Source organism: Cherax quadricarinatus, chromosome 8 (genome assembly GCF_038502225.1).
Source record: "Cherax quadricarinatus isolate ZL_2023a chromosome 8, ASM3850222v1, whole genome shotgun sequence".
Taxonomy (NCBI): domain Eukaryota; kingdom Metazoa; phylum Arthropoda; class Malacostraca; order Decapoda; family Parastacidae; genus Cherax; species Cherax quadricarinatus.
Genome location: NC_091299.1, coordinates 39,374,036 through 39,389,881, shown reverse-complemented (window position 1 = coordinate 39,389,881; position 15,846 = coordinate 39,374,036). Strand labels below are relative to the sequence as shown.

The 15,846-nt window shown below is 36.8% G+C and overlaps 1 protein-coding gene across 1 annotated transcript in view; it reads right to left on the bottom strand.

The window, feature by feature from the left end:
* The window catches only part of LOC128685266 (uncharacterized), a 245,819-nt gene extending 231,419 nt beyond the window's left edge, over positions 1 to 14,400 (bottom strand). The window contains exon 1 of the mRNA XM_070083031.1: positions 14,057 to 14,400. The gene's annotated coding sequence lies outside the window, so the exon portion shown is untranslated. The remainder of the gene's footprint in view (positions 1 to 14,056) is intronic.
* Positions 14,401 to 15,846: the final 1,446 nt, after the last annotated feature.

Sequence of the window (15,846 nt, the reverse complement as noted above, 5' to 3'; positions counted from 1 at the left end):
TTTTTCATTATCTTTGAATGTTTCATTATCTTTGAATGTTTCATTATCTTTGAGTGTTTCATTATCTTTGAATGTTTCATTATCTTTGAATGTTTCATTATCTTTGAATGTTTCATTATCTTTGAATGTTTCATTATCTTTGAATTTTTCATTATCTTTGAATGTTTCATTATCTTTGAATGTTTCATTATCTTTCAATGTTTCATTATCTTTGAATGTTTCATTATCTTTCAATGTTTCATTATCTTTGAATGTTTCATTATCTTTGAATGTTTCATTATCCTTGAATGTTTCATTATCTTTGAATGTTTCATTATCTTTGAATGTTTCATTATCTTTCAATGTTTCATTATCTTTGAATGTTTCATTATCTTTCAATGTTTCATTATCTTTCAATGTTTCATTATCTTTGAATGTTTCATTATCTTTGAATGTTTCATTATCTTTGAATGTTTCATTATCTTTGAATGTTTCATTATCTTTGAATGTTTCATTATCTTTGAATGTTTCATTATCTTTCAATGTTTCATTATCTTTCAATGTTTCATTATCTTTCAATGTTTCATTATCTTTCAATGTTTCATTATCTTTGAATGTTTCATTATCTTTGAATGTTTCATTATCTTTGAATGTTTCATTATCTTTGAATGTTTCATTATCTTTGAATGTTTCATTATCTTTGAATGTTTCATTATCTTTGAATGTTTCATTATCTTTGAATGTTTCATTATCTTTGAATGTTTCATTATCTTTGAATGTTTCATTATCTTTGAATGTTTCATTATCTTTGAATGTTTCATTATCTTTCAATGTTTCATTATCTTTCAATGTTTCATTATCTTTGAATGTTTCATTATCTTTCAATGTTTCATTATCTTTGAATGTCTCATTATCTTTGAATGTTTCATTATCTTTGAATGTTTCATTATCTTTGAATGTTTCATTATCTTTGAATGTTTCATTATCTTTGAATGTTTCATTATCTTTGAATGTTTCATTATCTTTGAATGTTTCATTATCTTTGAATGTTTCATTATCTTTGAATGTTTCATTATCTTTGAATGTTTCATTATCTTTGAATGTTTCATTATCTTTGAATGTTTCATTATCTTTGAATGTTTCATTATCTTTGAATGTTTCATTATCTTTGAATTTTTCATTATCTTTGAATGTTTCATTATCTTTGAATGTTTCATTATCTTTCAATGTTTCATTATCTTTGAATGTTTCATTATCTTTCAATGTTTCATTATCTTTGAATGTTTCATTATCTTTGAATGTTTCATTATCTTTGAATGTTTCATTATCTTTGAATGTTTCATTATCTTTGAATGTTTCATTATCTTTCAATGTTTCATTATCTTTGAATGTTTCATTATCTTTGAATGTTTCATTATCTTTGAATGTTTCATTATCTTTGAATGTTTCATTATCTTTGAATGTTTCATTATCTTTGAATGTTTCATTATCTTTGAATGTTTCATTATCTTTGAATGTTTCATTATCTTTGAATTATCTTTGTGTTTCATTATCTTTCAATGTTTCATTATCTTTCAATGTTTCATTATCTTTGAATGTTTCATTATCTTTGAATGTTTCATTATCTTTGAATGTTTCATTATCTTTGAATGTTTCATTATCTTTGAATGTTTCATTATCTTTGAATGTTTCATTATCTTTGAATGTTTCATTATCTTTCAATGTTTCATTATCTTTCAATGTTTCATTATCTTTGAATGTTTCATTATCTTTGAATGTTTCATTATCTTTGAATGTTTCATTATCTTTGAATGTTTCATTATCTTTGAATGTTTCATTATCTTTGAATGTTTCATTATCTTTGAATGTTTCATTATCTTTGAATGTTTCATTATCTTTGAATGTTTCATTATCTTTGAATGTTTCATTATCTTTCAATGTTTCATTATCTTTGAATGTTTCATTATCTTTGAATGTTTCATTATCTTTGAATGTTTCATTATCTTTGAATGTTTCATTATCTTTGAATGTTTCATTATCTTTCAATGTTTCATTATCTTTGAATGTTTCATTATCTTTCAATGTTTCATTATCTTTGAATGTTTCATTATCTTTGAATGTTTCATTATCTTTCAATGTTTCATTATCTTTGAATGTTTCATTATCTTTGAGTGTTTCATTATCTTTCAATGTTTCATTATCTTTGAATGTTTCATTATCTTTGAATGTTTCATTATCTTTCAATGTTTCATTATCTTTCAATGTTTCATTATCTTTGAATGTTTCATTATCTTTCAATGTTTCATTATCTTTGAATGTCTCATTATCTTTGAATGTTTCATTATCTTTGAATGTTTCATTATCTTTGAATGTTTCATTATCTTTGAATGTTTCATTATCTTTGAATGTTTCATTATCTTTGAATGTTTCATTATCTTTGAATGTTTCATTATCTTTCAATGTTTCATTATCTTTGAATGTTTCATTATCTTTCAATGTTTCATTATCTTTGAATGTTTCATTATCTTTGAATGTTTCATTATCTTTCAATGTTTCATTATCTTTGAATGTTTCATTATCTTTGAGTGTTTCATTATCTTTCAATGTTTCATTATCTTTGAATGTTTCATTATCTTTGAATGTTTCATTATCTTTCAATGTTTCATTATCTTTCAATGTTTCATTATCTTTGAATGTTTCATTATCTTTGAGTGTTTCATTATCTTTCAATGTTTCATTATCTTTGAATGTTTCATTATCTTTGAATGTTTCATTATCTTTCAATGTTTCATTATCTTTGAATGTTTCATTATCTTTGAATGTTTCATTATCTTTGAATGTTTCATTATCTTTGAGTGTTTCATTATCTTTCAATGTTTCATTATCTTTGAATGTTTCATTATCTTTCAATGTTTCATTATCTTTGAATGTTTCATTATCTTTGAATGTTTCATTATCTTTCAATGTTTCATTATCTTTGAATGTTTCATTATCTTTGAATGTTTCATTATCTTTGAATGTTTCATTATCTTTGAGTGTTTCATTATCTTTGAATGTTTCATTATCTTTCAATGTTTCATTATCTTTGAATGTTTCATTATCTTTGAGTGTTTCATTATCTTTGAATGTTTCATTATCTTTGAATGTTTCATTATCTTTGAATGTTTCATTATCTTTGAATGTTTCATTATCTTTGAGTGTTTCATTATCTTTGAATGTTTCATTATCTTTGAATGTTTCATTATCTTTGAATGTTTCATTATCTTTGAGTGTTTCATTATCTTTGAATGTTTCATTATCTTCGAATGTTTCATTATCTTTGAATGTTTCATTATCTTTGAATGTTTCATTATCTTTGAGTGTTTCATTATCTTTGAATGTTTCATTATCTTTGAATGTTTCATTATCTTTGAGTGTTTCATTATCTTTCAATGTTTCATTATCTTTCAATGTTTCATTATCTTTGAATGTTTCATTATCTTTGAGTGTTTCATTATCTTTCAATGTTTCATTATCTTTGAATGTTTCATTAAAAAGGGGGTTAACAACAGTGGAAATATGAAGTCTGATATAAACGTGTGGAATAAACAAGAATAAAGAAATTAGACAGAGAGAAGTAATATTAAAGTTACAGCTCAACGAGCGAAGGAAGAGTTTATGAGATACTTTAGTAATATAGAAATCATGGAGCTTATAGTCCTATAGAAATCATGGAGCTTATAGTCCTATTCAAATCTTGGAGCTCATAGTCCTATAGGAATCATGGAGCTTATAGCCCTATAGAAATCATGGAGCTTATAGCCCTATAGAAATCATGGAGCTTATAGTCCTATTCAAATCTTGGAGCTCATAGTCCTATAGGAATCATGGAGCTTATAGTCCTATAGAAATCATGGAGCTTATAGTCCTATAGAAATCATGGAGCTTATAGTCCTATTCAAATCTTGGAGCTTATAGTCCTATAGAAATCATGGAGCTTATAGTCCTATAGAAATCATGGAGCTTATAGTCCTATTCAAATCTTGGAGCTTATAGTCCTATAGAAATCATGGAGCTTATAGCCCTATAGAAATCATGGAGCTTAAAGTCCTATTCAAATCTTGGAGCTTATAGTCCTATAGAAATCATGGAGATTATAGTCCTATAGAAATCATGGAGCGTACAGTTCTATAGAAATCATGGAGCTTATAGTCCTATAGAAATCATGGAGCTTATAGTCCTATAGAAATCATGGAGCTTATAGTCCTATAGAAATTATGGAGGTTATAGTCCTATAGAAATCATGGAGCTTATAGCCCTATAGAAATTATGGAGCTTATAGTCCTATAGAAATCATGTAGCTTATAGTCCTATAGAAATCATGGAGCTTATAGTCCTATAGAAATCATGGAGCTTATAGTCCTATAGAAATCATGGAGCTTGTAGTCCTATTCAAATCTTGGAGCTTATAGTCCTATAGAAATCATGGAGTTTATAGTCCTATTCTAATCTTGGAGCTTATAGTCCTATAGAAATCATGGAGCTAATAGTCCTATAGAAATCATGGAGCTTGTAGTCCTATTCAAATCTTGGAGCTTATAATCCTATAGAAATCATGGAGCTTATAGTCCTATAGAAATCATGGAGCTTATAGTCCTATTCAAATCTTGGAGCTTATAGCCCTATAGAAATCATGGAGCTTATAGTCCTATAGAAATCATGGAGCTTGTAGTCCTATTCAAATCTTGGAGCTTATAGTCCTATAGAAATCATGGAGCTTATAGTCCTATTCAAATCTTGGAGCTTATAGTCCTATAAAAATCATGGAGCTTATAGTCCTATTCAAATCATGGAGCTTATAGTCCTATAGAAATCATGGAGCTTATAGTCCTATTCAAATCTTGGAGCTTATAGTCCTATAGAAATCATGGAGCTTATAGTTCTATAGAAATCATGGAGCTTATAGTCCTATAGAAATCATGGAGCTTATAGTCCTATAGAAATCATGGAGCTTATAGTTCTATAGAAATCATGGAGCTTATAGTCCTATAGAAATCATGGAGCATATAGTTCTACAGAAATCATGGAGCTTATAGTCCTATTCAAATCTTGGAGCTTATAGTCCTATAGAAATCATGGAGCTTATAGTTCTATAGAAATCATGGAGCTTATAGTCCTATAGAAATTATGGAGGTTATAGTCCTATAGAAATCATGGAGCTTATAGTTCTACAGAAATCATGGAGCTTATAGTCCTATGGAAATTATGGAGGTTATAGTCCTATAGAAATCATGGAGCTTATAGTCCTATAGAAATCATGGAGCTTATGGTCCTATAGAAATTATGGAGGTTATGTTCCTATAGAAATCATGGAGCTTATAGTCCTATAGAAATTATGGAGCTTATAGTCCTATAAAAATCATGGAGCTTATAGCCCTATAGAAATCATGGAGCTTATAGTCCTATTCAAATCTTGGAGCTTATTGCCCTATAGAAATCATGGAGCTTATAGTCCTATAGAAATCATGGAGCTTATAGTCCTATAGAAATTATGGAGCTTATAGTCCTATAAAAATCATGGAGCTTATAGTCCTATAGAAATCATGGAGCTTGTAGTCCTATTCAAATCTTGGAGCTTATAGTTCTATAGAAATCATGGAGCTTATAGTCCTATAGAAATCATGGAGCTTATAGTTCTACAGAAATCATGGAGCTTATAGTCCTATAGAAATTATGGAGGTTATAGTCCTATAGAAATCATGGATTATTATTATTATAATCAAGGGGGAAGCGCTAAACCCGGAGGATTATACAGCGCCTGGGGGGGGATGTGGAAGGCATTCAGGCTTAATTCGGGGAACTGGAGCACAGATCCAATTCCCTAAATCAAGGGCCCCTTAAATCATGGAGCTTATAGTCCTATTCAAATCTTGGAGCTTATAGTCCTATAGAAATCATGGAGCTTATAGTCTTATAGAAATCGTGGAGCTTATAGCCCTATAGAAATCATTTAGCTTATAGTCCTACAGAAATCATGGAGCTTGTAGTCCTATTCAAATCTTGGAGCTTATAGTCCTGTAGAAATCCTGGAGCTTATAGTCCTATTCAAATCTTGGAGCTTATAGTCCTATAGAAATGAAGGAGCTTATAGTCCTATAGAAATCATGGCGCTTATAGTCCTATTCAAATCTTGGAGCTTATAGTCCTATAGAAATCATGGAGCTTATAGTCCTATAGAAATCATGGATCTTATAGCCCTATAGAAATCATGCATCACGCACATGACCAGGACCTGGGTATCCCTGCGATCCCCGTTGGGGAAGGGAACTTTTATTTCAGCATTCGACGTCATCTTCCATGATGTATTCATCAGACAGTGTGAAGATCAAAGCGAGAAGTGGAACAGTTAATGACTCGTCCAAGCAAGCACTTGCAGCTGCCGTTATCGGCATATTGAAGGTTAAATGTTATGCGATTCTATCGCTCCAAGAGGCTTTTGTTGTAGTTTGCTCTGACGACATGGAAGCTGAGAAACTTATTACCATTGACGCTACAACCACTCCTAACCAACGAGGATTTCAAGTCGTGACTTCATCAGTTTTGAGGGCCAAGAGAATTGTGTTCCTTAGACGACTGGATAAGCTCATCACATCCAAGGCTACTAAAGAAGTTAAATCATCAATAGAAGATCAGAACCCTTGGGCCACGGTGGAACATATTACCAAAATACTCAACGCTCTTTCAATGCTCAAGGTCACTTTCACTAATGTCGACATGGCAACACAAGCTCTCGCAGAGGGACTGGCAATCCCAACCCATGGTGCATTGAAGCCGAGAGATTACAGCACAACACAGTGTTACAGCTGCTACTCTTCTATGAACACCAAGGATAACAAATTCTGTTAGACCTGCGGCAACGAAGGACATGATTTCAAGGCTTCCATCACAACCAGTCAGCCTAAATGCCTGAACTGCAAGAATGAACACCACATCCTCGCTGCTAAATGCCCAACAAGTTCTCAAGAAACAACAGCAATAGAAAACAATTGCATAATCTCTAACATATGCTGCAGTTACTAAACTGCAATAAGACACTATCAAAATACTCAAGGCCACTCAAACTTCATCCTCCACCAGCAATATATTACCGCTAATACCTGCTGATGAGTCCACAAAAATCCACTACAGCGTGATGTATGGGCATATGCACAAAAAGGTTTACCTGGATCATTCAACATCACAATTAATGAACTCTTCAGGTTGAACAACATGCCTAATTTTACACTCCCGGATTCTCCACCTTCTTCACACATAATCAATGCCACCACAAATAGCGTCAACGTCTAAGCACCTGCAAGTAACTCTCAAGCAGTTCCACCACCACCACCATCGACATGTGACGAGCCGCCTCAAAATCTCACCAACAAGATGCTTCCACTGCCTTCCTCCATCAAGGAAACTGACGAATCAGAGACCGCACCCCAACCGGACCAATCAACATGCACGAAAGCTGGAACTCCATCACCAACTGAAGCATCCACCACCACCACCACGCCATCACCCTCCTCTGCTACCATCTCCACTACCGGCGAAACACCTGCCGCTACTACCACTGCTACCAAAAAATCACCTCTATTCCTTACACCTACACAAGTTGCTAAAATCGCTGGAGGATTAAAGGGAATACTAAACCAGAAGTACAAATCATGGCCTGGCATCAAGTTCTACACTACTGATCAACACAATGACAGTATGTTCTGCGACGAACTGTACCAACGAGTCAAAGATGAAACTGTGAAGTTTACCAGCGACCCAGATCAACACTGCACCACTCAAAATATGCCTGAGGACATCCATGAGTACATTACCGACTATGAGAGCATGACCCGGACCGTCAACGTCTCCAGGATGAAATTCAGAAACATCAATAACGCTAGTCCCCATTAGCATCGCTTCCCATCCACCAATGACCGTGAAGCTGAGTTCCCCAGCACTCAAGGAGTGACCACAAGCTGGGGTGTTGGTCTATTGAGACCCAGTAATCGTCGCTTTCTCGGCCCTTGCTGACACTGCCTGCTGTTGTGCAGCTTCCTTCGCATCGTCAGCTGCTGCGCAGCTGGCATGCCCTTCAATACACTCCCGTGACAGGGAGATAAGACCGGGTCACCAATTGGACGAGTGACACATTTCATCCTGAAATGTGTCACTCGTCAGTCCATGAAAGACAATGCTACAACGTATACTGTCAGGGAACAAGAAGATACAGATAACCCAGACCATGGGAAACAAAAGAGGGGAGCCAAAACCTCTCCAGAGAAAGAGGTTTTAAGTGCCAGGAAGGAAAGAAGGTTGGCATGAAATAACAGAAATCCTACACCAACTGAAAACACTTCTGGAGAAGAGGCACAATCATTGGCCTCCATTCCAGAACAAACAGATATTAATGCCTGCAAACAAAATATCACTATATTCTAAAAATATAACGACATTTATCTTTGCAAACGTACAGGGTCTAAAGCCATTAACAAAGAACAAAAAAATTTACATCAAAGGACTGCTCACGGAGTCAAATGCAACGTTTGCTGCTTTCACAGAGACACTCATAAAGTACCATTTTGAAAATGAAATATGGATACCAGGTTGTAACCTATTCAGATGCAGCAGACTAAATAGGCAAAAATGGGGGAGGGAGGGGGGGGGGGAGGTCTTGGCCTGTACGTCATAGAGTCGCTCATTTGCTCAGAACGAGCAAAACCAGAACCTGGTCATTGCGGTTGTATACAAACCTACGGATGCAACTTCCTAGCAATTCCAGGAAGAGTTTTGAAAATTGACCACTGTCTGGAAAATCTCCCAACTCCTGCCCCAAACATCTTGATACCCGTCATTTACACAACCCAGTGCAACACGTTTTTAGAGCAGGTCGCTCCTTCCTGTCCCGGCTACCGGCTTACTATGATGCTTCAGAGCCTAAACATGCCCATGCACTCTGCCCCAGGGCCAGACTCATGGAACTCCGTGTTCATCAAGAACTGCAAGAAGCCCCTATCGCGAGCCTTTACCATCCTATGGAGAGGGAGCATGGACACGGGGGTCGTCCCACAGTTACTAAAAACAAGAGACATAGCCCCACTCCACAAAGGGGGCAGTAAAGCAACAGAAAAGAACTACAGACCGATAGCACTAACATCCCATATCATAAAAATCTTTGAAAGGGTCCTAAGAAGCAAGATCACCACCCATCTAGAAACCCATCAGTTACACAACCCAGGGCAAAATGGGTTTAGAACAGGTCGCTCCTGTCTGTCTCAACTATTGGATCACTACGACAAGGTCCTAAATGCACTAGAAGACAAAAAGAATGCAGATGTAATATATACAGACTTTACAAAAGCCATCGACAAGTGTGACCACGGTGTAATAGCGCACAAAATGCGTGATAAAGGAATAACAAGAAAAGTTGGTAGATGGATCTATAACTTCCTAACAAACAGAATACAAAGAGTAATAGCAACAGAGTAAAGTCTGAGGCTGCTACAGTGAAAAGCTCTGTTCCACAAGGCACAGTACTCGCTCCCATGTTCATCATCCTAATATGGACATAGAAATGTAATCCATAGCTCCGTTTCTTCTTTTGTGGATGACATCCGAATTGCCATGACAGTGTCCTCTATCGAAGACACCGCAAGAATCCAAAAGGACATCAATCAGACTTTCAATGGGCTGCAGAAAACAATATTAAGTTCAATGAAGAGAAATATCAACTACTCAGATATGGAATACATGAGGAAATTAAAACTGTATCAAGGTAAGCAATAACTTCTAACCACGCAATAGAGTGAAAAACTTATGTGAAAGACCTGGGACTGATAATGTCAGAGGATCTTATCTTCAAAGATCACAACAATGTATGTACCTCATCTGCTAGAAAAATGATACCTGGAGTTTACCTGGAGAGAGTTCCGGGGGTCAACGCCCCCGCGGCCCGGTCTGTGACCAGGCCTCCTGGTGGATCAGAGCCTGATCAACCAGGCTGTTACTGCTGGCTGCACGCAAACCAACGTACGAGCCACATCCCAGCTGATCAGGAACCGACTTTAGGTGCTTGTCCAGTGCCAGCTTGAAGACTGCCAGGGGTCTGCTGGTAATCCCCCTTATGTATGCTGGGAGGCAGTTGAACAGTCTCGGGCCCCTGACACTTATTGTATGGTCTCTTAACGTGCTAGTGACACCCCTGCTTTTCATTGGGGGATGTTGCATCGTCTGCCAAGTCTTTTGCTTTCGTAGTGAGTGATTTTCGTGTGCAAGTTCGGTACTAGTCCCTCTAGAATTTTCCAGGTGTATATAATCATGTATCTCTCCTGCCTGCGTTCCAGGGAATACAGGTTCAGGAACCTCAAGCGCTCCCAGTAATTGAGGTGTTTTATCTCCGTTATGCGCGCCGTGAAGGTTCTCTGTACATTTTGTAGGTCAGCAATTTCACCTGCCTTGAAAGGTACTGTTACAATGTGCAGCAGTATTCCAGCCTAGATAGAACAAGTGACTTAGTTTTGAAGGTTCTCATTATCCATCCTGTCATTTTTCTAGCAGATGCGATTGATACGATGTTATGGTCCTTGAAGGTGAGATCCTCCGACATGATCACTCCCAGGTCTTTGACGTTGGTGTTTCGCTCTATTTTGTGGCCAGAATTTGTTTTGTACTCTGATGAAGATTTAATTTCCTCGTGTTTACCATATCTGAGTAATTGAAATTTCTCATCGTTGAACTTCATATTGTTTTCTGCAGCCCACTGAAAGATTTGGTTGATGTCCGCCTGGAGCCTTGCAGTGTCTGCAATGGAAGACACTATCATGCAGATTCGGGTGTCATCTGCAAAGGAAGACACGGTGCTGTGGCTGACATTCTTGTCAGATATGTGGATGAGGAACAAGATGGGAGCGAGTACTGTGCCTTGTGGAACAGAGCTTTTCACCGTAGCTGCCTCGGACTTTACTCTATTGATTACTACTTTCTGTGTTCTGTTAGTGAGGAAATTATAGATCCATCGACCGACTTTTCCTGTTATTCCTTTATCACGCATTTTGTGCGCTATTACGCCATGGTCACACTTGTCGAAGGCTTTTGTAAAGTCTGTATATATTACATCTGCATTCTTTTTGTCTTCTAGTGCATCTAGGACCTTGTCGTAGTGATCCAATAGTTGAGACAGACAGGAGCGACCTGTTCTAAGCCCATTTTGCCCTGGGTTGTGTAACTGATGGGTTTCTAGATGGGTGGTGATCTTGCTTCTTAGGACCCTTTCAAAGATTTTTATGATATGGGATGTTAGTGCTATCGGTCTGTAGTTCTTTGCTGTTGCTTTACTGCCCCCTTTGTGGAGTGGGGCTATGTCTGTTGTTTTTAGTAACTGTGGGACGACCCCCGTGTCCATGCTCCCTCTCCATAGGATGGTAAAGGCTCGCGATAGGGGCTTCTTGCAGTTCTTAATGAACACGGAGTTCCATGAGTCTGGCCCTGGGGCAGAGTGCATGGGCCATTCATTTATCGCCTGTTCGAAGTCATTTGGCGTCAAGATAACATCAGATAGGCTTGTGTTAACCAAGTTCTGTGGCTCTCTCATAAAAAATTCATTTTGATCTTCGACTCTCAGTCTGGTTAGCGGCTTGCTAAAAACTGAGTCATATTGTGACTTGAGTAGCTCACTCATTTCCTTGCTGTCATCTGTGTAGGACCCATCGTGTTTAAGTAAGGGCCCAATACTGGACGTTGTTCTCGACTTTGATTTGGCATAGGAGAAGAAATACTTTTGGTTTCTTTCGATTTCATTTATGGCTTTTAGTTCTTCCCGCGATTCCTGACTCCTATAAGATTCCTTTAGCTTAAGTTCGATGTTTGCTATTTCTCTGACCAGTGTCTCCCTACGCATTTCAGATATATTGACCTCTTTTAGCTGCTCTGTTATTCTTTTCCGTCGCCTGTAAAGGGAGCGCCTGTCTCTTTCTATTTTACATCTACTCCTCCTTTTTCTTAGAGGAATAAGCCTAGTGCATACATCGAGTGCCACCAAGTTAATCTGTTCTAGGCATAAGTTGGGGTCTGTGTTGCTTAGTATATCTTCCCAGCTTATATCAGTTAGGACTTGGTTTACTTGGTCCCACTTTATGTTTTTGTTATTGAAGTTGAATTTGGTGAATGCTCCCTCATGACTAATCTTATTATGTCGGTCTGGGGCTCCGCTCATACATGTCTGAACCTCAATTATGTTGTGATCTGAGTATATTGTTTTTGATATGGTGACATTTCTTATCAGATCATCATTGTTAGTGAAGATGAGGTCTAGTGTATTCTCCAGTCTAGTAGGCTCTGTTATTTGCTGGTTTAAATTGAATTTTGTGCAGAGATTTAAAAGCTCGTGTGAGTGTGAGTTTTCATCAGAGCTGCCGCCTGGTGTTATTACTGCAACAATATTATTTGCTATATTCCTCCATTTTAGGTGCCTTAAGTTGAAATCCCCCAGGAGCAATATGTTGGGTGCAGGAGCTGGAAGATTTTCCAGACAGTGGTCAATTTTTAACAGCTGTTCCTGGAATTGCTGGGATGTTGCATCCGGAGGCTTGTAGACTACCACAATGACTAGGTTTTGGTTCTCGATCTTTACTGCTAAAACTTCCACTACATCATTTGAGGCATTAAGCAGTTCTGTGCAAACAAGTGACTCTGCAATGTACAGGCCAATCCCCCCCCCACTTTTGCCTGTTCACTCTGTTACATCTGTATAGGTTGTAACCTGGGATCCATATTTCGTTGTCCAAGTGATCCTTTATGTGGGTCTCAGTGAAAGCCGCGAACATTGCCTTTGCCTCTGCAAGCAGTCCACGGATAGGATGGATAATGAGAACCTTCAAAACTAGGGACGCCAAGCCCATGCTGATTCTATTCAAATCGCTTGTTCTCTCTTGGCTGAAATACTGCTATACACTAAGGGCCCCCTTCAAGGCAGGTGAAACTGCTGACCTGGAGAGCGTGCAGATAACTTTCATGGCACACACATGAGTGCGATAAAGCAAGAAAATTTCTGGGAACGGTTGAAGTCCCTTGATTTGTATTCCCTGGAACACAGGCGAGAAGGATACATGACAATACACACTTGGAAAATCCTAGAGGGATTAGTACCAAACTTGTACACGAGAATCACTCCCTACGAAAGCAAAAGACTCGGTAGAAGATGCAACATTTGCCCAATGAAAAGCAGGGGCGCCACGTGTACATTAAAAGACAACACAATAAGCGTCAGGGACCCAAGACTGTTCCACTGCCTCCCAGCATACGTAGGGATGGTTACCAATGGACTCCTGACTGTCTTCAAGAAGGCGCTGATCAGGCACGTAAAGTCAGAACCTGATTAGCCAGGCTGTGGTTCTTGCGTCGGTTTCCGTGCGTCCAGCAGTAACAACCTGGTTGATTAGACCCTGATGCACCACGAGGCCTGGTATCAGACCAAGCCGCGGGGGCGTTGACCCTTGAAACCCTTTCCAGGTATATTCCAGTACTAAGAACGTAGAAAAAACTGTGGTGATAGGTGTAGGGGACGTTCCAGGAGCGGTTAGTGTAAATGAGGATTTAAGAGGAAGGTAAAACATCTAGTAGTCATCATGTAAGTGCATTAGATTGGAAGAGAGAAAAATAGGTTTTGGGATTTGACATGCTGTTGGAGTGTGAGGAAAATAACATTTATTAAAGGATTAAGAAACGTTAAGCTGGACTTGAGATTCGGAGGTTGGAAGTACAGTGTTTGTACTTTATAGATAGGGTGCGGATGATGTGATTAAAAGTGGATTATTGCAGCATATCTCTCCTTTTCAGAAAAAAAAATAATAAATAAATGGTATAAGAACTGACTGTCCTAAATAATGCTTAAAATTCTGAATGTGCTTAAGAAACAGCTAGCCAAAGAATTGTCATTTCTTTGTTAAACCGTTTCCTCAGAGATGAACCAACACATCTCGCATCATGACACCTCCTTTCCTATCAGATGTTTTTGTTTCTTTCGATCTCCACTACCCAGAACAAACAAACAGCATCCTTCACTTCTTACCTGGAATACAGTTTTCAGAGAAAAACGTCCAGGTACCAGCCACACACTGCGTCAACAAGCCAGGTGAACCAGATGCCAGGTACCATCCATTGTTACACTCGTAGTACACTCCGTAGACGCTGCTGCTTGTATTCCAGATGAAGTTCTGAACTACCTGGGCGTTGACTGGTTGAGGTATGTTGGTGGTGCACTTATTGGTGTCGTTAGTGACTGGGGATACAAAACAAGTATTTGTGATGAAGTGTGTGGGCTTGTAAGTAGGTGTGTGTAGGGCTTCAGAGTTCAGTTGAAGCTCTGGCTTGTTCCTTTTTTTGAAGCTTCCTGAATAGTAAGAAATGCCAGTCTTGGATTGCCCCCCTCAAAAAAAAAAAAATAGGTTTAAAAATTAGAAGCTTAATTTAGCAAATTATCATGTTGAATATAAAAAAAATATTAACTAGGTTAACCAAAATTAAATACTATGAACTAGATCTTTTACGTTCGCTGAGCGATCTGAGCAAAGGTATCCTAGTATTGCATAATACTAGACCTGCAGAGTGCATCCTAAATCTGTAAATCAGTTTAATATTAGAGACGAAGCAAATCAGGAAATGAAGTCACGATTTATCATATAAACACTAATAGCCAAATTTTATCAATGAAAAATGACTAATAAAAACAAAAATTAAAAAAATCCCGACCCAAATTCCAATCTTCCACAAAGAAACATCAGCTTTGAGGTCAAATTGAAGAAACATTAAGAAAGTCAAACATCTAAAATACACCAGCACATTAAACTTGAAGTCACTCTGAATTTACATTATCAAGTTATCATCACTGAGAGAAGAAGCCAATTGAATGAGGCACTCAGAAATTATGGTATGAAAACCAATATTTAAATTTTCCTTTTTTCGTTCATAAAGAATGAAATTAGGAGCAACACAAGCCAAAACCACAACAAACTTTTCTCTGTGTAAGATTAAACAGAATTTAAAGTTTATGCATATAAATAATTAAGTTTTACTTTAACTTTTGGTATATAACATATGATTTTTTTATAAATGGTCTTGAGGCTACACAGATGTTAGTGTATACAATGCATATTATGTGGAAGTAACCTAGGATAACATTAACGCCAATCACTGATTTATTTCTGATCCAGTTATTTCACAGAAATCAATTTATAACCTATGATCAATGCGAAAATTCCATACAGGAATACATATCAGTAATAAAAGTTTAAAGCCGACCAGAAGAGGCGTTCTCCAGTTACTGCACACACAATTAAACAAAATGTGAACCTGCACAGTCTGTGCCCAAAGTGCGTGTAATTCATTCCATAAGATGAATCATCCATTCAAGATTGATGACATATATATTGATGTCATATAGCGCCTGTGTAATGAAGGGCATTTAGACTTTATTAAAGGGGGGTAAGTATAGCCCTTGGATCAAGAGCTTTCACTAACATCAAGGCAAATAAAAAAATACCATGGTTTAAAATAATGCATTACCATTTCCAGATAAAAATTGGCTCTCAATTAACATTCCATTAACAATTAACAAACTCAACCTCCTTTTAAGTATGGTAAACAAGTGTTTCAGTTGTGAAACCAGTCAGAAAATATTTTCTAAAGTTAATTCAAGGAAATCAGTTTCGGTAATGATCTATATAAACCTGAGCAAAGAGCAACTACACTTCACAGTTGTTCCACTAAAATTTACCAGTGATGAAAATTTTAAGCCGACTGGAAAAGAAGTTCTGAAACTATAAACGAGTACCTTGGAGAAATACTGTGAACCCAAGCTAG